The sequence below is a fragment of the Schistocerca serialis genome, chromosome 6 (genome assembly GCF_023864345.2).
Source record: "Schistocerca serialis cubense isolate TAMUIC-IGC-003099 chromosome 6, iqSchSeri2.2, whole genome shotgun sequence".
Taxonomy (NCBI): domain Eukaryota; kingdom Metazoa; phylum Arthropoda; class Insecta; order Orthoptera; family Acrididae; genus Schistocerca; species Schistocerca serialis.
This window is the reverse complement of record NC_064643.1, coordinates 652,985,679-653,008,343: the sequence shown is the minus strand read 5'-3', so window position 1 is coordinate 653,008,343 and position 22,665 is coordinate 652,985,679. Positions and strand designations below refer to the sequence as shown.

At 41.8% G+C, this 22,665-nt stretch overlaps 1 protein-coding gene across 1 annotated transcript in view; it reads right to left on the bottom strand.

Annotated features, from left to right (window-relative positions):
* LOC126484409 (G1/S-specific cyclin-E) overlaps positions 1-21,548 on the bottom strand; it is a 141,664-nt gene extending 120,116 nt beyond the window's left edge. The window contains exon 1 of the mRNA XM_050107911.1: positions 21,413-21,548. The gene's annotated coding sequence lies outside the window, so the exon portion shown is untranslated. The remainder of the gene's footprint in view (positions 1-21,412) is intronic.
* Between the last annotated feature and the right edge of the window lie 1,117 nt (positions 21,549-22,665).

The window sequence follows — 22,665 nt, the reverse complement described above, 5'->3', positions numbered from 1 at the left end:
AGGACGAGATGGCTTACGTCGCACCACCCAGACCACCCATCGAGAAGACCTACACTTCATCTGAATGGCATTGCAGGGCAGATCTGCGTCCTCCTCGGCTCTGGCGCAGCAGTGGAACAGTGTAACATGTGTGTGAAATCTTACGGGACTTAACTCCTAAGGTCATCAGTCCCTTAGCTTACGCACTACTTAACCTAAATTATCCTAAGGACAAACACACACACCCATGCCCGAGGGAGGACTCGAACCTCCGCCGGGACCAGCTTCACAGTCCCTGACTGCAGCGCCTGAGACGGAACAGTGTAACACATCGTACACTATCAGGAATGACAGTGCGTCGCTGTTAGGGCAGGGTTACAAGAGCATTGTCCACTTCTCCGTCTACCTTTGAAGAATGTGCAAAAATATATGCTAGACGGCAATGGTGTATGGAATGCCATCGCTGTGTTAAAATGGTTGAAATGGCTCTGAGCACTATGGGACTTAACTTCTGAGGTCATCAGTCGCCTAGAGCTTAGAACTGCTTAAACCTAACTAACATAAGAACATCACACACATCCATGCTCGAGGCAGGATTCGAACCTGCGATCGTAGCAGCAGCGCGGCTCCGGACTGAAGCGCCTAGAACCGCTCCGCCACAGCGGCCGGCGCCATCGCTGGGAACAGGAATGCCATCAAACAGTGTTTTCGGACGGATGTAGGTTCTGTTTGTTAGAAAATGATGGTCGCGTTTTGGTACGCCGCAGACAGTGGGAGCGACATAAGAGTGATTGCATTCGCACAAGACATACAGGGCCAAGTCAAGGTCTTATAGTGTGGGCTGCTATTGGGTACAACCATAAATCACAACTGGTGCGTGAACAGAACGCTGTCACCAGCGTGACCTACGTGAATGACCTCCTGCGACCCGTAGCCATACCCTTTCTGAACAACATCCCAGTCGCAATTTTTCAGAAAGACACTGCGCGACCACATATTGTTGCGCGAACACGTGTCTTCCTGTTGTCACAGGATGTCAGCCTTTTGCACTGGCCTGCTAGATCACCAGACTTGTCGGCAATTGAAAATGTGTGGGATGTGGTAAAACGACAGGTGCAGCGCTGTGACCCAGTGCCACCCAACACAGATGAGCTTTGGAACCAGGTGAATGCAGCATGGGTGGTTCTACCTCAGGACACCATTCGCGCCTTATACGCAACGATGCCATCATGCATAGAACAAGTTCTCAGGGGCCGTGGCCGACCCTGTGCGTACTAGGTAATAGGACACATGCTGAACTGAGGTGACTGAAATCCAAATATTTTCTGCACAACGTACTAATGTACATGTCCTGTGAATATGACCATCCTGCCTCTAGTCGTTCAAGGTGTTCTGTTTTCTCTGAACATGAGTGTAAACTGGAGTTAGTTGGAGTGAAATCTGGAACTAATTTGCATTTGTCACGCTGTATTCTAGACATATTCATTGCGTAGCGCGTTCAACATTTCCAAACGATTTTCAACGAAATCATTTTATGTCACTGGACCTTCACTGATTACACCCCCCTCGATTTATTAATTTCATTCAGTGACTCCAGTTCAGTTGTGCCATAAAATTGTTCGTATGGAAACTTCATATTGAGAGGTAATCGATTCAATTGCTTCTGTTGTCAGCTGAACAGTCTATTCATTGTCAGTTATTTGACAGTGGCGTTTAATTCAAGAGAATTCTATTCCTTATTGCACTTTCTACACTGCATAACTCTTCTACTGTTTTTTTATAATTAAATATTCTTTCTCATTTGATCCAGTTTCTTGCTCCAAGAGCTCCCGCTACCATCATTCCACTAGCAATATCAGAATTTTTCAGACTGAATCTGTCACTCTGTAGCGATGTGCGCACTGCTTTGAAAATTCCTGGCAGATCAGAACCGTGAAGTGGTCTGGGGCTCCAGCACGAACCCGGGTTCGAATCCCAAATCGCCACACAATTTTAATCTGCCAGAAAGTTTTCAAATCAGATTTTTTGTACCGGAATTGTTTCAACAAACAGTTGTACCCGAAACAACTAAGGTCGATATACCGGGTGATTGTAATTAAAGTTAAACTTTCAAAACGCTGTAGAAATAACACCACTGCTCAGAATGACGTCAAATTTCAACGGCATATTATCGGAGAAGGGCGAAAACGTATGGCAGAAGAAAAAATAGTGTGAAAATTGATCAACAGATGGCGCTGTATGTGTCAGAATACGCAAATGAAAACACCCGTCATGCGCACAACCCATTGAAGTTGGTATAAACGCGCCGGGTACACGGCTTTTCCTCCTTTCGCGTCTGCGACGTTCGCCATGACTGTCTCAATACAGGATCGCGCTCTGTAAAGTTGTATTACAAGAATGATGACTGTGCACACGTCACTCTGCAGAAGTTCCGGACACTGAAGGCTTTGAAAAAAGGCGTTGGTCCGATGACTGCCGTGGGTCTGGAGAAAATGATTCGGAAATTCGAAAAGACGGGTTCTTTTGGTGTGCAACCTGGTAGAGGCAGGAAACGAATTGATTCAACGTCAGTGGAAGCAGTGGCCACAGCAGTGCAGGAGACGAGTGGTGGTGTGCAAACGTGTAGTGCACGGAGAATTGCTCAGACATTGGACATACGTGCGAGCACGGTGCGTAAAATCCTACGAAATATCCTCATTTGATATCTATTCAAAATTAGCCATGTGCATGACTTGCTTCCTGTTGACCTGCCAGCAAGAGAGACTTTTGCTTTAGAATTTCTTGCTCGCGTGGAAGTGGACAATGATTGGCCGTGGAAGATTTTGTGGACAGACGAAGTCCACTTCCATCTGACAGCATATGTCAATACACAGAATTGTCGAATATGGGCAACGGAAAATCCTCTCGCAAATCCAGTACTACCTCATCCTGAAAAGCTCACTGTGTGGCGCGGGTTTACGGCATCATTTATCATAGTGCAATATTTTTTCGAAGAGACAGGTGCTTCCGGTCCTGTTACCTGTACCGTCACTGGTAAGCGCTATGAGTGAGTGTCTTTTGAGCAACCACGTCATTCCAGCTCTCCAACAACGTGGATGTGTGGATGGGAACATTTCTATGCAAGATGGCGCACCTCTGCACATTGCAAATCCAATGAAGCAGGTGCTGAAGCGCCATTTCGGAAATGCTAGAATTATCAGCCGCCATTTACCTACAGCCTGGCCGTCCCGATCACCTGATCTTAACCCGTGTGACTTCTGGCTGTGGGGCTGTGGGGCTATTAGTCCGGTCAAATAGTAGATATACCTTGCAAAAGGTGGGGTAGAAGAGTTTATTTTTTCAACTCATTCATATGGTTGGAAAGATTAGAAAACCGAGTTTTGCCAACAAAATTTCGCTTGGGAAAACTTTCTGCAGTCAAAAAACTTCGAAAATTTCGGATGTTTTTCAGTTTTTCCAAAATATCTCAGTTTCATTTGTTCCTATCGCTTTAACGTCTATTTTCTTTTTTAAAGAGCACAAAATTCTCTACAAATTTGATTCTTGCCATTTTTTTCTACTCCCAATATCTAAGGCGCTACAGCGCCTCAAAAAATACCAATTTTTCAAATTTTGAGCATAGTGGCAAGATACCTTATTTTTGAACACTATTTTTTCAGTTTCTGTTTGTGTAGTATAAATACATTATACATCATGTTATAAGTTGGAATTTACCACCTCACTTTCAGGTATCCAATTTGTCTGTATGCAACATGAGGATTGCTGGGCACCCAACTATTATGATTCTTACATCACTACCTGAAGTTCACTATGGGCCACCTCAGCCCTGGTATTTGTAAAACTATAAATATAAAAATACATCATTAAGAGACATAAACACACACCACACACACACACACACACACACACACACACACACACACACACACACGTACACACGCACACAAAATAAATTGTGTCAGGAAACTGGACTATTATTAGCTGCAATAGGCAACCTAATTAGGTAGGTAATTGTTCTTGTGTATAAAAGCCACACAGCTGACATTAAAAATAAGTAGCTTTATTACAATTAAAATGCATTGTCAGTTACTAAAAAATGTTGACAGTTCTGGGTGTGTAATATTTGTTATATTGCACTTAAGTGCACTTGAGACAGATATGAGCATCACTTCGAACGTTTTGATGGGCCAGGTTCCTCAGTGTCACCAGAAATACCTTGAGTTACGGATTCAGGGTCTGTACATACAGTTGATCCCAGATTGACCTCTTCTTTAAACAGCGAGTCAGCCTCAGCAAGTTCGTTGGTTTCGTCAGCGGTTTCCTCAACAGAAAGAAGGATCCTTTATTGTATGATTATATGATAGCGGAACAAACACTGGTAGCAGTTACTTCTGTAAAATATCTGGGAGTATGCGTACGGAACGATTTGAAGTGGAATGATCATATAAAACTAATTGTTGGTAAGGCGGGTACCAGGTTGAGATTCATTGGGAGAGTGCTTAGAAAATGTAGTCCATCAACAAAGGAGGTGGCTTACAAAACACTCGTTCGACCTATACTTGAGTATTGCTCATCAGTGTGGGATCCGTACCAGGTCGGGTTGACGGAGGAGATAGAGAAGATCCAAAGAAGAGCGGCGCGTTTCGTCACTGGGTTATTTGGTAACCGTGATAGCGTTACGGAGATGTTTAATAAACTCAAGTGGCAGACTCTGCAAGAGAGGCGCTCTGCATCGCGGTGTAGCTTGCTCGCCAGGTTTCGAGAGGGTGCGTTTCTGGATGAGGTATCGAATATATTGCTTCCCCCTACTTATACTTCCCGAGGAGATCACGAATGTAAAATTAGAGAGATTAGAGCGCGCACGGAGGCTTTTAGACAGTCGTTCTTCCCGCCAACCATACGCGACTGGAACAGGAAAGGGAGGTAATGACAGTGGCACGTAAAGTGCCCTCCGCCACACACCGTTGGGTGGCTTGCGGAGTATCAATGTAGATGTAGTAGATGTAGATTCTCCATAACATCTTCTTCACTGTCTTCATATAAAAATTTTGGCACGTTTTCACAGTTGACCCCAATACATTTCTTGCAAATTGAAGAACATTTCAAACCCACTTTTCTGCAGGAGCACGCTCCGCCACAGTTCAGCTTGCATGAGCATGAAACAATGTGAAGAAGTGCTTCAGGTGCTGGATCTTGGCTCATTGTAACGGGTATTGGACCGTGGTCACTGTGATTCCAGCCCCATTTCTCAGGAGGTTCCCAGTTTCCCATCCAACTTTGGACTTGTTGGTAAGTCCGCAACGAATGATGTTGTGCAGCATCTTGTGTAGGTGGCAACTGTGCAAGATTCAGTTTGCTTTTTGTGGCAGACTTGGCGAATAGCTGGTACCGCAAATGGTCTGGTGTGTGGGAACTGCTGACACCTCCACTATACAATGCGATAGTAACCTGTTCTCCTGCAGTTATTATTTCTTCACGGGTAGCATGTGGTTTATTGAACGTGCAAAGTGCTGAGGTTAGGTGTTCATTTTTCGCAACAATACTGCAGCACTTAATTTTTCCTTGACCAAAAAAATCAGATGTATCACATCCGCTAAAGGCGTAAGTGAACAGAATATATTCACTGTCAAACTTGTAAGATACAGAGGAAAACCACTTGTCTTCTGTATTTCCTCTTCCTGGCTTTAATAAAAATAAGTTTTCAATGCCTTGCCCCAAACCGGTCATGAGCACAAGCAGGTCAACATCTTCTCCTACAATGACACTTCCAAAATCTTTGGTTCTTGAAATGGCAGATGTTAAAATTATAACGTCAGCATCTTCTTGTACCTGGTGCACTTCAATGCTACACTCCAGAAATTCCATTTTAAGAAGTGTGATCAAACGCATCTTGTTTCGTTCGTTGTACAAGAACTTGTCCTGAGGGACTTGGTTCACCATCTCTGATTCAACCACAACGTCAACCGAAGAATGTTGTTTGGACCTACGAATCCTCTCAGCACACTTTGTGCTACATTTGTCTCCACCACATGGATACCCATAAAATACAATAGCAAATTGAGATCCAAAATGACTTTGCAGGTAAGAAACATAGCTTTGGGCTATTGACTTGAAGCAAACATTTCGAGTCCAAGTCACTTTGTGGATAAGGTACCCTCCATCAATGACAAAAAATTTACTCGGTCCACCTGACTTCACATCTTCCAGTGGAACGAAGGCATTGTAGAATGAAGATTTTGTTCCTTTTCACATGCCTTTTTCTGAGAATAGGGACATTGGGTAAGGAGCAAGTTCATATTTCATAAAGGCTTTTTAACTCTTCTTCACTTTGTTTCATTAAACAAATCCTTTGGAAAAGAGTTAAAGGATCAACAGGAGTAATTTTAGTGCTCCCAGCTTTTACAGAATTGAACGCAGAAAGGAGAGTCACAACTTTATCTTTTATACGGAACTTTACATCGTGGAAATTGTCACCAACTATTCTTTGCTCGAAATTTGAAAAATTGGTATTTTTTGACGCGCTGTAGCGCCTTAGATACTGGGAGTAGAAAAAAATGGTAAGAATCAAATTTGTAGAGAATTTTGTGCTCTTTAAATAAGAAAGTAGACGTCAAAGCGATAGGAGCAAATTGAACTGAGATATTTTGAAAAAACTGAAAAAAGTCCGAAATTTTCGAAGTTTTTTGACTGCAGAAAGTTTTCCCAAGAGAATTTTTTTTGGCAAAACTTGGTTTTCTAACCTTTCCAACAATATGAACGAGTTAAAAAAATAAAATCTTCTACCCCACCTTTTGCAAGGTACACGCTTTTTCTCTGACAGTTTCACTGGACTATATCTGAAAGATGTTGTATTCAGTGTTCCGATTGCAAACTTAGCTGTATTGAAGGCACTAATTGCGCAACACATTCTGAACATGATCCCAGAAAGACCTCGATCAGTTGTGGAACATGCTGTTTCTCGATTTCAACTTGTTGCAGAAAACGGTGATCAGCATACTGAACATGTTTTGGGCCAGTCAGACGGAAATTAGTAATCCGATTTGATTTTGATTGACGCTTTTTATGCGGTTTTTGGCCTCAGGACCATTAAAATCGGATGTGACTTATGCTTTTATGTGGTTTTTGGCCTCAGAAGAGTAAAAAATCGTCGTGAGAGATGGATTTTATGCGTTTTTCGGTCTCACCGATTTTCCCATCCGGTATCATATGACCTTGTCGTGGTGGATGGGCTTACGTAACTAACAGTATCGCAACTGTACACCCACGCACACTGTGTAGTACAATTTGTTTAACGTCAAACGTACACCTTAGGCATTAGACTTGGCCACTGTTTCTATGTTTCGATAGAATGTATCGATACGTGGAACTGTTTCAGTGTTTCGGAACGGCTGTGGTTCACTGTTTCGAAACAGTGGTGTTTCATTCCGCCCCTGTCTCGGATAACCGGACCAGATTCGATCTCGAGCCAGACATAGAAACTGTATCGTTGTTTCAAAATAAGGCTGTTTCAGTCCACCTGTGCTTGGAACGGATTAATTGTATCGAAACAGTGATGTTTCATTCCGCTTTGTGTCGGACGAGATTCGGGCTCGGCACAGGTACTGAAACACAACATAACACTTCATGAAACACTTTCAAGAGTGTCGAAATCTTTTTGACAAGCAATAGCATGAAGCTTAAGATATCCGAAAATAAAGCTTCGTTTCTAGCTGACTGTCCTATTACGAAATGGCGTAACATCTGCTTTATAAACACTAACCAAACAATAAAACAACGCATACTACTCACATTCCAAATAATAAATATGTGAAAATCATTCAGTTAAATTACACTTTTTTATAACATACGCTTCTCCGGTTCATGTACAGTAATCATATTATGAAACGCAAGTAAGCCTACAACCTTTCGAATAAAAAAAAAGGCGTAGAGTGACAGTTATTAGACATCTACACAAATTTGATGTAGGTATAATTGCAAGCAATCTGTTTGACCTATCACTGATAGCCGGCACGGTAGCTCAGCGTGTTCGGTCAGAGGGCTGCGTGCTCTCTGTAATAAAAAAAAAACTGAGTCAAGGAACCAACGATCAATTTGAACGGATGTCTTGTGACGTCCGCCCCGACCAAACGCAACGAACTATATCGAACAAAATGACGAATACGAACAAAATGAGATTTAAAAAAAAAAATAGTGTAATGGTGAACGGGAAGGGCTGGGAAGCATGGTGAATTTATAGTAACGGTTCGAAACACCTTGAAAGACAAAATTTTTTTCTGTTATATTTTGTTGTTTATTCGAATTATTTGGCGTTATTTGTGAGTCTATAGTGACTCTGCCTATTATCCACAATGATCCCCTTTGTGTGAATGGAAATTAACAGGATGGGTATTTTACCCATACTAACAGAATGTGGGAATCCCAGTAGCATATCCGTTGTTTCTGCAGTTTGCTCCCACCTCCAGTTCCGTTCGTGGTGGTTCTTCTGTCTTAAGCTATGGCTGTCCTCAACAAATTGAAAAGTATGAAAGTCACACGACACGAAAGCAGCGTATTTGCTGCAGGGAATGCGAAACTGCCAAGACGCCTAAGTGATAGTTTCATGCTTTCTGCGATATGATTAGCCCTCTTGCACCTCATTTGTGTTTATATGGACATACTTAAACAGTAGACATTCAAGATGATAAAATGCGTAGGTTTATTAGATTACAAAACACAAACTGTTTCACTGTTTCGAAACAGCGTATAGAAACGTTATATTGTACTGTTTCATTTGTTTCGAAACAGTTTGCCCATCTCTATTAGGCATTGTTGTGTGATTCATTTGTCATTTGTAGTCGACAACTATTAAATTATGACGCTTACAACGCTATCTATTGCTACATTTTGTAACTAATTATTTTTTTCTGCCATACGTTTTCCCCCTCCTCCGATAATATTCCGTTGCACTTTGACGTCATTCTGTCCACTGGTGTTATTTCTACAGCGTTTTGAAAGTTTAACTGTAGTTATAATCAGACCGTATATCAGAATTTTTCAGAATGAGTCTCTCACCCTGTAGCGGAGTGCAAACTGTTTTGAAACTTGGTAGCAAAGCTGGACTCGCACACATTGGTACCACGAATCCGGGTTCGAATCCCAGATCGCCACTCAGTTTTAATCTGCCAGAAACTTTTAAAATCAGAATTTTTACACGGAAATTGTTTCAGCAAACAATTGTAGCCGAGACTACTCCGGTCGATATACACAAGCTTGGTGTTTGTCTGTAGCAGAAATAGATGGGAGGCGGGCATCATTTGGCTGCAGTGCAGAATCCTAAGCAGGTAGGGGCAGAGGGACCCGGGTACGGGACAAACCGGACAAGCAACTTTCCCTTCGCCCGCTACACAGCCGCCGCGGCTCCTTGGTCCTCCCTCGCCCGCCTGCGCCGTTACCACAGAATTCTGGATGTTCGGGCGATACGCGAATTGCTGCCGGGTGCGCTGCCATCGTCCGCTGCATGAATGATCTCGCCTGACACAAATAAATAATCGTCATTAACCCTTTCACGCTCTTCCGCTGCCGGCCGGAGTGGCCGTGCGGTTCTAGGCGCTACAGTCTGGAACCGCGAGACCGCTACGGTCGCTGGTTCGAATCCTGCCTCGCGCATCGATGTGTGTGTGTCCTTAGGTTAGTTAGGTTTAAGTAGTTCTAAGTTCTAGGGGACTGATGACCTCAGAAGTCGAGTCCCATAGTGCTCAGAGCCATTGGAACCATTTGAACGCCCTTCCGCTAGACTTTTCCATGCAGTACAGTAATCAGCTACACGTAGTTCATGTCGCTCTTGCGTGTTTTCTTATGCCACCTTCCCATCTCCCTTTAGGACGTCGCCTCTGTCTTGTATTATTTGTTGGAACCCAGCAAAACACATCCTCGGTCCATCCAACGCACACTGTCCTGGGTACATGAATCTCATTACTGTCAAAATTACGCCTTTCACTCCAAACTGTTCTATGAACCACACGTTTTCTTTACTGTCGCTCTTAACAAGAATCGCTTCATAGCTATCTAAGTTACCCCGTTTTCCAATATTTTTCAGATCCTAAACCCCTGTCTCACATAATTCAAAACTGGTAATACTTAACGGTTATATCCTTTCTTTTTCATACACATTGGTACCTTAAATCTGAAAATCCTATTTGTTTTACCGAAACTACTCAAAGTCATTTTTACTCTTCCGTTTATTTCGTTTCCTACCCATCCACTCACCTTTTTCAGTTGCCCTAAATGTAAAAACTCATCCTCCTGGTTCTCTAACTTCTTAATTTGTGCTATTTTCTTTTCTGATAAGTTCAGATACATTATTTTAGTCTTATTATAATAGATTTTCAGGACTCTTCTCAGTCTTGCTCTATTAACTCTTAAGTCGTTGTCCGAGTTTATCTGCTCTAGGGTTAAGCAAACAAAGTGAATAGCAAAACAAGGGTGATACAAGCATGTTTCATTAACACGTTTTCTTTCTCCGTTTCGCAGTTTAAGGTCACAGATCCTCCTTGAGGACTAACGAGAATAGTTTTGGCGGCACGATTGTTCCCTGTCTGTGTCCTGTTTCATAATGGAAGCTGTAACATTAACGTAAGTATTTTTTGGTGTATGAACATAGGTTGAATCAGTGCCTTGTCTCCCGTGGGCTGTCAGTACTGACTTCGTTGAAATTGAGCCAAAAGCTTTCTCAAAATTTATAATTCGCGGACAAAATGGTAACTCCTTTCTGTCTTATGACTTCTTTCACAACTTGCAAGCAGATATAACTCAAATTATGTCACTACACTCTGACCGTTTAAATGAATCCTAGTTATCAAACTGCATGGCAACAAATCAAAATGGCATTCCGAAACATTTCTGTCATAATGTGGGTGGAAATCAGTAGAAATATACAAAAATCGGAACTAGCCATTGTGTTCCAGACAAATCGTTCTCCAACATAAATCGATAAATTTAAGTCATTCAGAACAAATAGATAGATATCCAGTGATCACAGGCCCTGCAGACCACTTGCTGCTTCCACAAACTGCCTCCATTCCTTCCTGTTTTTTGCCCGGTTCTTCCAGGTGTCTTCAGTTCCCAGGGCTGCTAGGTCCTTCGCCAGGTCGTCCATCCAGCGCTCTCTTGGTCGTCCAATGGGGCGTTTGGTGTTTGGCTTCCCCTCCAGTGCTATCTTCGCCTGTCTTCCATCTGGCATACGGGCTACATGGCCCACCCATTGTATTCTTTTGCTCTTTATCTTCTGTAGGATAGTTGGTTGTCGCATCAGAAGGTAGATTTCATCGTTTTTCCTCCTCCTCCATTCACCGTTATCTAAAACTGGTCCCCATATGTTCCTCATTACTCTTCTTTCAAATATTAATAGTTTCGGAACAAATTGAATCGTTTATTGTAAACACGAGACGGAAATACCATTCGCACTTGGATAACACTTACTTAAGCATTATAAGAAAAGTGGGAACTCTTCAGCAGGTTTAACTTTGAATAGCCTTCCAGAAGAACTTAAAAAGTGATTGTTAAACCACAACTATTCAAATCGAAGCTAAAATGTTTCATTGTGGCACACTCCTATTCTCTTAAGTAGTTCGTCGTAGCAGATAAGAATTTTTCCCTGTAATGTGTTATTTATTCATATACTTTCTCACACTTCTTTTCTGTTTCATTAATTCTTTAATTTTGCTCTTTATGAATTTTATAATTAGCTTTCTGTAAACTATTCGTGATTTCATAATCAAGTAAGTAACTATGGTTCGCATGGGCCCGCGGAATCTGGCGGATTCACGAAGAAAATAAAAAATAACGTAGTACAGTTGTTCATTCTGTGAGCGTGGTTTACTGGCCAACCTGTGGCGCTGTCTTCCGGTGGTCACAGGCTGGATTCCGAATCGCATCTACACGCGGCACTTCTCGCAAGGAATGGAAAGACACAAACAGGAATCTCCAGAGCAAGCAGAATGCTCCACCTCGCATCTGCTGTTGTCAGACAAACACTACTTCTATTTGTTCACTTGAGGAATAGTCTACCAAATGTTCCTATGATAGTACCTGAAGAAACATAATGGTTGTCTTTCATGATTAAGTTTAATTTATCCAGTCACTTTCGTACTGAACATTTCTTTCTCTTACATGTGGCACGTGACTAGTTCTCTTGCAGTGCGCTTCAGTGCGGATGGAGTTGTCATGTACGAACCTCAACAACAGCCACTCGCAAGAGCAGTTCGGTACATGTCGACCATATCACCAACTTCATACTCTCAATCGTGCAACAAACCACTCTGTTAAAACTTTAAGCTACCCACACCCCTTTTATTAGATAAAAATCGCTCCAGTCCCCCAATTCCGCATAAGGTTTTCAGAAAGTTTCCCTTTGTTGTACGGCAGGTTATCGCAAATTGAAATCCTCTGCCAGATATTTCCACGTGAGACCTTTCCTGTCCCAGTCCCAGTTCTCTGGGATCTGTCTGAGGAGATGGAAACTTAATGATAGGTCGAGATCTTAACGCGCCAGATTCATTTGAGCGAAAGAGGCTGTGATCTGGAGAAAGAAAGTGCGCACCTAATTCAAATTCCATTGTGCCTCTTTTACAGACACCTGTCACGAGAGGCGACACTTATTTAATTAAATTAAATTACTAATTGGGTTTCTGCCTCTCCCTCCCCCTCTCAACAACGAAAAAAATGAAACCCATACGCTTACTAATCGTTGAGATTCCTGATGTCAAATATAAAACCCATTAAGTCTTTGTAAGCAGTGTTTTGTGGTACACGAAAATCCTAGCAAAACTGGCACGAATGTATTGTTGAACTTGCTACGAACTGTTATCATTTATTCCTGATATCGTGTCACTTTTGAAGATAAACGGATATGTGATAAATACAAAATTTATTTAAAAGAACTGAACTGGTTTTGTTTGCTGACAAATCCTTCTATCCTATAGATGTTTAATGTGTTGATACGAATCATTGCTAAATCTTACATGTATGTTACATGTATCAATAAGATAAGCATATCAGAATTGGTATATGGAACGGAATATTAAACAGTCGCTGAAATGGGTCCTGAGATCTTGATTCGCTTTCCTTTGTGTGTCCTCATTCACGAAAGCAATGCGGAAGTCTGCAGCCAAAGCTAGCCTACGTCCTCGTGCCCCATTTGTCGACGAGAGGTCACCGTAAGGAAGGCTAACATTTAACAAGAACAGATTATAATTATTACCCGCCAGTTCTTACTTGTTAATATACGGATCGTAATCTTACGGTCTATAAATAAGAATTCAAACGTTTGTTTCTTGAAAATCTTAAATCTTCAAAGCTCTTCACCGATTGCGTTGAAATTTTGACACAATATTGCATTCAAATACACGCGTGTTTTACATACCTACTAAAGCGCCGTCAGTTGGACGTATATAATGTATATATAATAGGGAAACATTGTTAGTCAAAATCTCGAAAATGTTCCTACCTGCTTTACTTCAAGTACATACACAATGCTCTAATAAACGCTCGGGCTGACGTACCCTAACTCTTGAAAAGTTTTTGATCGATTTACTTCAAGTTTTTACACGATACTCTAAAAACAATCAGACTGACACAGACCATACATTTTTGAGCAAAAATGTATTAGATTTCTGTTAAAACCAACTGAGAGAAACAAAATGCTGTGCTGTGAAAATGAGCGTTTTCGTTTTCATTTCCGCAGTTTTCACCATGACAGCAGGCCGTTTAAACCATTAGACAAATCGTTTCTCCCTTGTATCTATTCGTTTTCCTTATACATAATTTTAAACAAAAATTGTACATTCAAGAATGTGGTGTTTTGTTTTCCTCCTGGTATTCGGTTTTAACAGAATACAGAAACGTTGTGTTTATGGATTACCGAGATTTAATTAAAATGCTGTTACTATGGAATCTGGATCCTCCGAAAGTTTATAATCCTACGCCTTCGCAGATTAAAACTATGCGGAAAATATCACTGAAGCCACTATCCTCACAGATCCAGCAGGTGGAGAGCTCTCTCTCATACCCTGCAACCGATTTAAGCATTCATTCCATGCGACTTAGATTAGCAATCAAGGTTTCGTTCGCAATGACTATAGACAAGGGCCAATTTCAGAGAGAGGGGGGTTCAAATGGCTCTGAGCACTATGGCACTTAACATCTGAGGTCATCAGTCCCCTAGAACTTAGAACTACTTAAACCTAACTAACCTAAGGACACACACACATCCATGGCCGAGGCAGGATTCGAACCTGCGACCGTAGCGGTCTCGCAGTTCAAGACTGTAGCGCCTAGAACCGCACGGCCCACAGGCCGGCGAGAGAGAGAGAGAGAGAGAGAGAAAGAGGGGGGGGGGGGGAGAGGAGATGGATGAAGATGGTGTGGACGTAGATATGGGGAAGGGCGAGATGGAGAGAGGGAGAAGAGGGAAGGACGTGATGGAATGTGAGAGGGAAGGAGGGGGGTGATGGACAGAGAGAGGGGTAGGATGACGAGATGGACATAGAGAAGGAGGACGCGGAGATGGGTAGACAGAGAAGCTGTAATGTCCCCACAGAAAATACCCTCTACCACGCACCAATTAATCATTTTCAATCAAACCATCCACATTCATTCACTTTGGAAAAGTTATCTGATCTGATTTTCTCGTAATATATGCGGCGACAGCTCGACGACGCCAAAGTATTTTCTAGTGCGTTTATTCTTTGAAATAACAGAGATGCATATATACATTCTCCATGGTTGTTAAGAGTGGTAACTAGGACAGCTTCTGGAGTATCTGTTGAGGGATTGACGTGTTTCTGAAAGATAGATATTCTGCTTTTCTTCTCGCTAAAGCGAGCCAATTAACATTTGTGCCGCTAGCGGTTTGTTTGAAGAGAAAGAGACTGTAAACGGAAAATAATTAAGGCATGGAATCACCGGAGATCTGGACATGTAATGGAGACGGATTTAATACACGATTTCCTCCATAAATAAGGTTTGTGACTTTTTTGTTCTGGAGTGAATGAACGAATGAGTTTTTTCTGAATCATTTGATGATCACGTTGGCCCTGTAATTAGTGGGGAAGTTTCAGCTGTGTCGAAGAGAGCCTGCAATCACTGAGTCTGTGTTAAATCGTCCAAAAAGGCTTCGTACACATCCGGAATTCGCAATCTTTCGTAAAAGGAACAAATTGTCCAAACGATTGATTATCCCGACTGACTGCAGTGTTTAACAGTAATAATAAATGTAAAGATGTCTTACAGCAAGCCAGCCGCTGATTACCAAGACGAAGGACTCCACCAAAGATCCTATTTGACTGATTTCACGTAATGAAATATTATATTAAAAACTGTACATAGATAAAGGAGAGAAAGAGAGAGAGCGAATGAAAATAGAGATAATACTAATAATCCTCCATTAGTCTAATTTTCCGCCTGTCTTATCACGGATCAGCCAAGAACTGGGAGGGCCTTACTTTACTGTATAGATTTATGTGTGAAGGTGAAGTGATCTTAAAGGCAACAGATACACGTCTATACAGACAAGACATTACACAGAGATAGCGGCCAGCTGCATTCATCATCTATACTTAGGTAAAGAGACGGCAACTTATTATCCGAACATTTAGAAATGTTATAAGGCGAGAAGGAGATTAGGACGCATATCTAATTCCCATACGTATTTAGCAATTGCGAAGCATTGCCGGCTTCGATAGTAATATAATAACAATAAATAACAACGGTAGAGCTTACTGATATCCGTCGTTAACGCTGCAAAAATTTAGCACAACAAACAGACTTCAGTTTTTCCTTACATGAAACTGCTGCTAATGATTGTTAGTTACATACGAACTACCATGTAAAGGTTGTCAGAGTCAATCAATTTTCATAGGGTGGTCCATTGATAGTGACCGGGAAAAATATCTCACGAAATAAGCATCAAACGTAAAAACTACAAAGAACGAAACTCGTCTAGCTTGAAGGGGGAAACCAGATGGCGCTATGGTTGGCCCGCTAGATGGCGCTGCCGTAGGTCAAACGGATATCATCTGCGTTTTTTCTAAATAGGAACTCCCATTTTTTATTACAGATTCGTGTAGTACGTAAAGAAATATGAATGTTTTAGTTGGACCACTTTTTTCGCTTTGTGATAGATGTCGCTGTAATAGTCACAAACGTCTATATAAGTACGTGGTATCACGTAACATTCCGCCAGTGCGGGCGGTATTTGCTTCGTGATACATTACCCGTGTCAAAATAGACCGTTTACCAATTGCGGAAAAGGTCGATATCTTGTTGATGTATGGCTATTGTGATCAAAATGCGCAACGGGCATGTGCTATGTATGCTGCTCGGTATCCTGGACGACATCATCCAGTGTCCGGACCGTTCGCCGGATAGTTACGTTATTTAAGGAAACAGGAAGGGTTCAGCCACACGTGAAACGTCAACCACGACCTGCAACAAATGATGATGCCCAAGTAGGTGTTTTAGCTGCTGTCGCGGCTAATGCGCACATCAGTAACAGACAAAATGCGCGAGAATCGGGAATCTCAAAAACGTCGGTGTTGAGAATGCTACATCAATATCGATTGCACCCGTACCATATTTCTATGCACCAGGAATTGCATGGCGACGACTTTGAATGGCGTACTGTTCTGCCACTGGGTACAAGAGAAATTACGGGACGATGTTTTTTTCACGCGTTCTATTTAGCAACGAAGCGTCATTCACCAACAGCAGCGACGGAAAATCCACGATGGCTGCGACAAGTGGAACATCAGCGACCTTAGCTGGTTAATGTATGGTGCGGCATTATGGGAGGAAGGATAATTGGCCCCCATTTTATCGATGGCAATCTAAATGGTGCCATGTATGCTGATTTCCTACGTATTGTTCTACCGATGTTACTACAAGATTTTTCACTGCATTACAGAATGCGATGTACTTCCAACATGATGGATGTTCAGCACATGGCTCGCGTGGGATTGAAGCTGTACTGAATTGCATCTTTCAGGACAGGTGGATTGGTCGTCGAAGCACCATATAATGGCCCGCACGTTCATCGGATATGGCGTCCCTGGATATCTTTCTGTGGGGAAATTTGAAGGATATTAGCTATCGTGATCCACCGACAACGCCTGACAGCCTGCGTCAGCGCATTGTCAATGCATGTGCGAACATTACGGAAGGCGAACTACTCGCTGTTGAGAGGAATGTCGTTACACGTATTGCCAAATGCATTGAGGTTGACGTACTTCATTTTGAGCATTTATTGCATTAATGGTATTTACAGGTAATCACGCTGTAACAGAATGCGCTCTCAGAAATGATAAGTATACAAAGATACATGTATCACATTGGAACAACTGAAATAAAATGTTCAAACGTACCTACGTTTTGTATTTTAATTTAAAAAAGCTAACTGTTACCAACTGTTCGTCTAAAATTGTGAGCGACATATAGATGACTATTACAACGCCATCTATCACAAAGCGAAAAAAGTTGCCCAACTAAAACATTCATATTTCGTTATGTACTACACGAATATGTAATAAAAATGTGGATCCCTATTAAAAAAAAAACACGCAGTTGATATCCGTTTGACCTATGGCAGCGCCATCTAGCGGGCCAACCATAGCGCCATCTGGTTTCCCCCTTCAAGCTAGACAAGTTTCGTTCTTTGTAATTTTTTCGTTTGACGCTTATTTCATGAGATATTTGGCCCGGTCAGTATCAATGGACCACACTGTATATACATATCAACAATTAGAGAGAGGGGTGCACAAACGGACACAGCTATCAACAATTAGAGAGAGGGGTGCACAAACGGACACAGCTGTACATGTGGGACAGCCGTCCCCAGGGCTGCTGGGAGACGGCGGTGACCGACGTCTAGGACTCTAGGACTGTGCCGCTTGTAGACTGAATACAGCAGCGAGCAGTTGGCATCTTTCTTTCAAGTAGTGTGGATGCAGTTTCGGTTATAATGCGAAATGGTGTTCGTTCTCGACTGCTAACCTTTGGCGGGTATGTGAAATCGTCTTCTTGCAATTTCCTTAGTGTTCATTTAAAGTAATTACATTGCGGCACCAGGAAATTAGAATCCTAAGGTACTTTTAGAAACACGGTTTCAGTCACGGACTTCGTTATGTTACATGTGATGGTAGTCATCTTGCTTAGGTGGGGCTGGTGTAAATATGGGCCACTATTTAAACAGCGCAGTATTCCCTGGGGACTTGAGATGCAGTTTCTCCGTTCGACGTTTCTGCTGTCCCTAATATTAAGAAGAGAAACACTTGAGGATCCAAAGCATCATCACGGTAACGCCGTAAGTTGAACAAGCCGCTTGACAAAAGCGCATTCAAATAGAGGCCTCAACTGACAGATGAGTCTTCCCGTGGTTGGAGGCCCGCTAAGGGCAGGATTGGGAAAATCAAAGGCCTTCAGAAAAAGAAAAATTCAACGCACGGAAAGATAAGATTCTTCATCAGTCTCCCACGACCCTCTTCGTGTAGCCAGTAATAATGACCTGGATACCAACGATGTGGGCACACCAGACACGAGGCATGCAACTTGTATGTTTAGTGATGAAAAATTCTCTCAAGATGCGGAGAAATGCAGGTTAAGTATGTGAGAACACTAAACAATGCACCGGGGCTGAAAGAGCAGTTTACGTTTGAAGTTTCTGTAAATAATTTTTGATTTGACGTTCATTAAAAAATATTTATATGCAAGATGCTCTCTGTAAATTAGTATACCGTTTTTATCGCCTTATTCAGTTTTATTAACACATTTAAAAAGATTTTTGTGACTTTTGGGGAGGGTCCACATTTGCACATCATTCTTTTAATGCTATTTTGCGAGTCTTTTGCGAAACTTCTTTTTCAAATATAAATAACTGATATTAATTATCTCGTATCTTTTAGTAAACTTGTTATAGTTGTTAATGAAAATCAAAAAGCTGGAATTTTTCCGAAAGAAAGTGTCTCTGAGTCAGAAACAAAATAAGTAGCCCATATTTGCACTTTCTCCTCTATATTGTTCTGTGCAACAGGACAGTAATTCCAATGTTTCTTTACCAAACATTTCACGACCTCCAGAAAATGTTTGAAAGTGTTTTGCGGAATACAGAAGTATTGTACATAAAAACCTTGGAGCCGAGAGCGGAAAATGTTTGTATGAAACGGTACAATAATTATTTTCTTAAAACACTTAATTTCGTAATTATGACTTAACATTTCACGACCTCCAGAAAATGTTTGAAAGTGTTTTGCGGAATACAGAAGTATTGTACATAAAAACCTTGGAGCCGAGAGCGGAAAATGTTTGTATGAAACGGTACAATAATTATTTTCTTAAAACACTTAATTTCGTAATTATGACTTAGGTCCAGACTGCATATCTCGCAGCATCTGAAGTTCTGGACTGGATTTCGAAAGGAAATAGGAAATTACGGTTTAACGTCTCGTCAGCGAGCAGGTCATAGGAGCTTAATAGGAAGGTAGGCAATTAGGAAGGCTACAAGAAAAGAAAAAACTCTGTACTTCTACGTGGATTTAAACTCCACGAGATCCTGAATGTGAATGTAATATCGTAAACACTCCACGACAACGTTCGGAAAGGAAGATTAAAATCTAACGTCTCTTCGACGACCAGGTAACTTGAGACGGAGCTTACGCTCGGACTGATGAACGATAAGAAAAGAGCAGTCCCGACATCGCTCTAAAATAATTTGGGGAAATTACGGTAAACTTTAATCCTAATGGCCGGACGAAGATTTGAACCGTAGTAGACCACCCCACTGCGAATCCTGTGTATCACCAACGTGCCACTTCTCTAGATACCTAGATCAGTAGACCTACAGAATTTATGACATATGTTATACTGTTCAAATGAATTACGCAAACAGAAAACGCAATGAAGAGAGAGGACAAAGATCGACAGATACAATTTAAGGTTGAATTAAATTAATTTTAATGAAGTGAATGGAGTCTGGCACAAGTTTTCATTTGTCACTAAATGTTCGTTACACTACCGGTTCAGTATTTTATCCATCTTCCACAACTGTAGTTGTATTCATTGAAATAATCAACAACCAGTTGCACAAAAGAAATTTTATTTCCTTAACCGGTTTCAGGCAATTAGTGCCCTTCTTCAGAAGGCTGTACAGAAATATATGCCACAAATAAGTAGAAGGTAGCCAACAATATTAAAACTTAGGAACGAAATACTTAATAGGAACGAAATACTTAATTTTTTAAATTTAGAACAAAAATGGTACACACTTGTAACTATAGCATTATTTGCGAGTGTCAAAAATAAGAAACGTGCTGTGTATTGCTGCGGTCCTTAAAAAATACAAGTACTGCATGAAATACAGTAATGAATCCATTAATACAAAAAGAGCTCGTAAATGATTACGTGTGGTGTATAGTGTCTGAACAAAAATGGAAGCCAAACAACAAATGCAGACATCATTATTTATCATTAGGTTTTAATGTATTACTTATTATGTTGCTTATGCGCCCTTACATTTTCGTTTATGCTTTATGACGACTATGGTTGTGTAAGGTTTTGTTTGATTATTTTGTCGTACTTTTACTCCCACTCGGAGTCCACGATGTCTGCACTTGTACTTTGGCTTCCTTATACCATTTTTGTACAGGCACTATGAACTACATGTAAGCATTTACGAGCTCTATTTGCATTAAGGGATTCATTATTGTATTACATGTGGTTCTTGTATTTTTTAGGACCACAGCAGTATATTGCATGCATCTTATTTATGACACTCGCAAATGATGTGATGTGTATAAGTATATACAATTTTTTATCTTTAAATGTTTAGAATTTTTAAACTTTTCGTTCCTAAATTTTAATATTCTTATCCAACTTCTACTTATTTGTGGTATACTTTCCTGTGTATCCTTCTGAAGAAGAGCACTAAATGCCTGAAACCGGGCAAGGAAATAATTTTTTTTTTTTTGTCGTCTGGTTGCTGATTATTTCAATAAATTACAGACTCGGTATTTCAGACCAGTTTTATCATATCATCCCCACATAATCTATTCCCCCAGTCGCGCTATTCCCACACACCCTGTGGGAGAACCTCTGGGCGTGGTGTTCGGAAGTAATAGGAGGAAACAGCAGTGACAGTGAAAGCGTTAGGCATTTGGGATCAGATAGCCCAATAGAGGAGGCGACGGCTACGAAGAGCGGGGGATGCAGTCTAGCAGACTTTCTTATTTGTCACGAGAGTTTCATTACGGTTCTTCACGTTTTCTTCACTTCTAGTTGAACATTTACACAGAGACCAAACTGGAAAGTGTGAAATTGCTGGAATATCTCGAATTGTCGCTCTCGACCGCCGTCAGATGATTCATTGACGCAAACGCCTCAGGACAAAACAAGCGCTTTGGCTACATACCTGGATGATGCACTGGAGATGCTTTCCAGTCGCAAGGAGAACATCCTATGAAACGAGGAGTATGCTGCGTCCCCGTATGATCTCAGGTACAGCACATAGTGGAGTGTTTTCATGAGGCGCCAGCTTAGCGCTGAAGCGCTGCTGTAACAGTGTAGCGAGAACGCAGCAGGAACTTATAGCCCGTCGTCTGCCAGCTCGTCCGCTCGAATATCAGCGCTCGGTTCTTATCGCAGGGGTCCGCGACAAGAAAACCGCTAAGGCCTCCTCTCCTAGCGACTGTGCACACACGAGAAGGACCTCACAACAGAGTGAATATCTGCAACGATAAGCCGGAACTCAAAGGGTAAGTTTGACTAGACGAATCGTCTATGCTGCAGCCTTTCTTCCTTGCTTCCATTCGAAGGAAGTACTGCATAGATGGCACAGTAAAGCACAGGAAAAGCCATCTAGGCTGTACACCGATTTAGCGTCACATGTATCTCACAAAGCATGCAGTACATCATTAAAGACAGAACGGTGAAACAAAGACCCTCTAGTTCTATACTATTGCACTAATTTTTTTCCACCCAATTCGGTTAATGTCGATTTTATGCAGAATTCTTAGGCATATTAGAAGTTCGAATGTAATAAACTTCCTTCGACTGAAAAGCTTTTGTCCTTTTGGACGATACCGTGCAAATTATGGATGAAGGACAACAGGCAGATTCCATAAAGCGTTTTGCCGTAATGCAGCACTGCAGACTGTTAACAAAGCCCCCAGTATACGGAATAGAGTCTGCGCTATATGAGTGGCTCGAGGATTTTTAAGTACCTGGAACAGAACCTAGCGTCCGCTGCTCGTGGTCCCGCGGTAGCGTTCTCACTTCCCGAGCACGGGGTCCTGGGTTCCATCCCCGGCGGGGTCAGGGATTTTTCCTGCCTCGAGATGACTGGGTGTTGTTGTGTCGTCTTCATCATCATCATTCATCCCCATTACGGTCGGAGGAAGGCAATGGCAAACCACCTCCACTAGGACGTTGCCTAGTAAAGCGGTGTGGGTCTCCCGCATCGTTCCCCTACGCTCTGTAAAGAAGCATGGGACTTCTTTTCCATTTCAATAGAATCTAGTACATTGTCTTGGACGTCGAGTGTTCACCAGACATAGGGGTATTATCAGGAGTGGCCCAGGGAAGTGCGATAGTACCGCTCTAATTCTCTGTATCCGAGGTCTACTCGAAAAATTCCGAAACTTTTTCTACGCTTACCTTTTACTT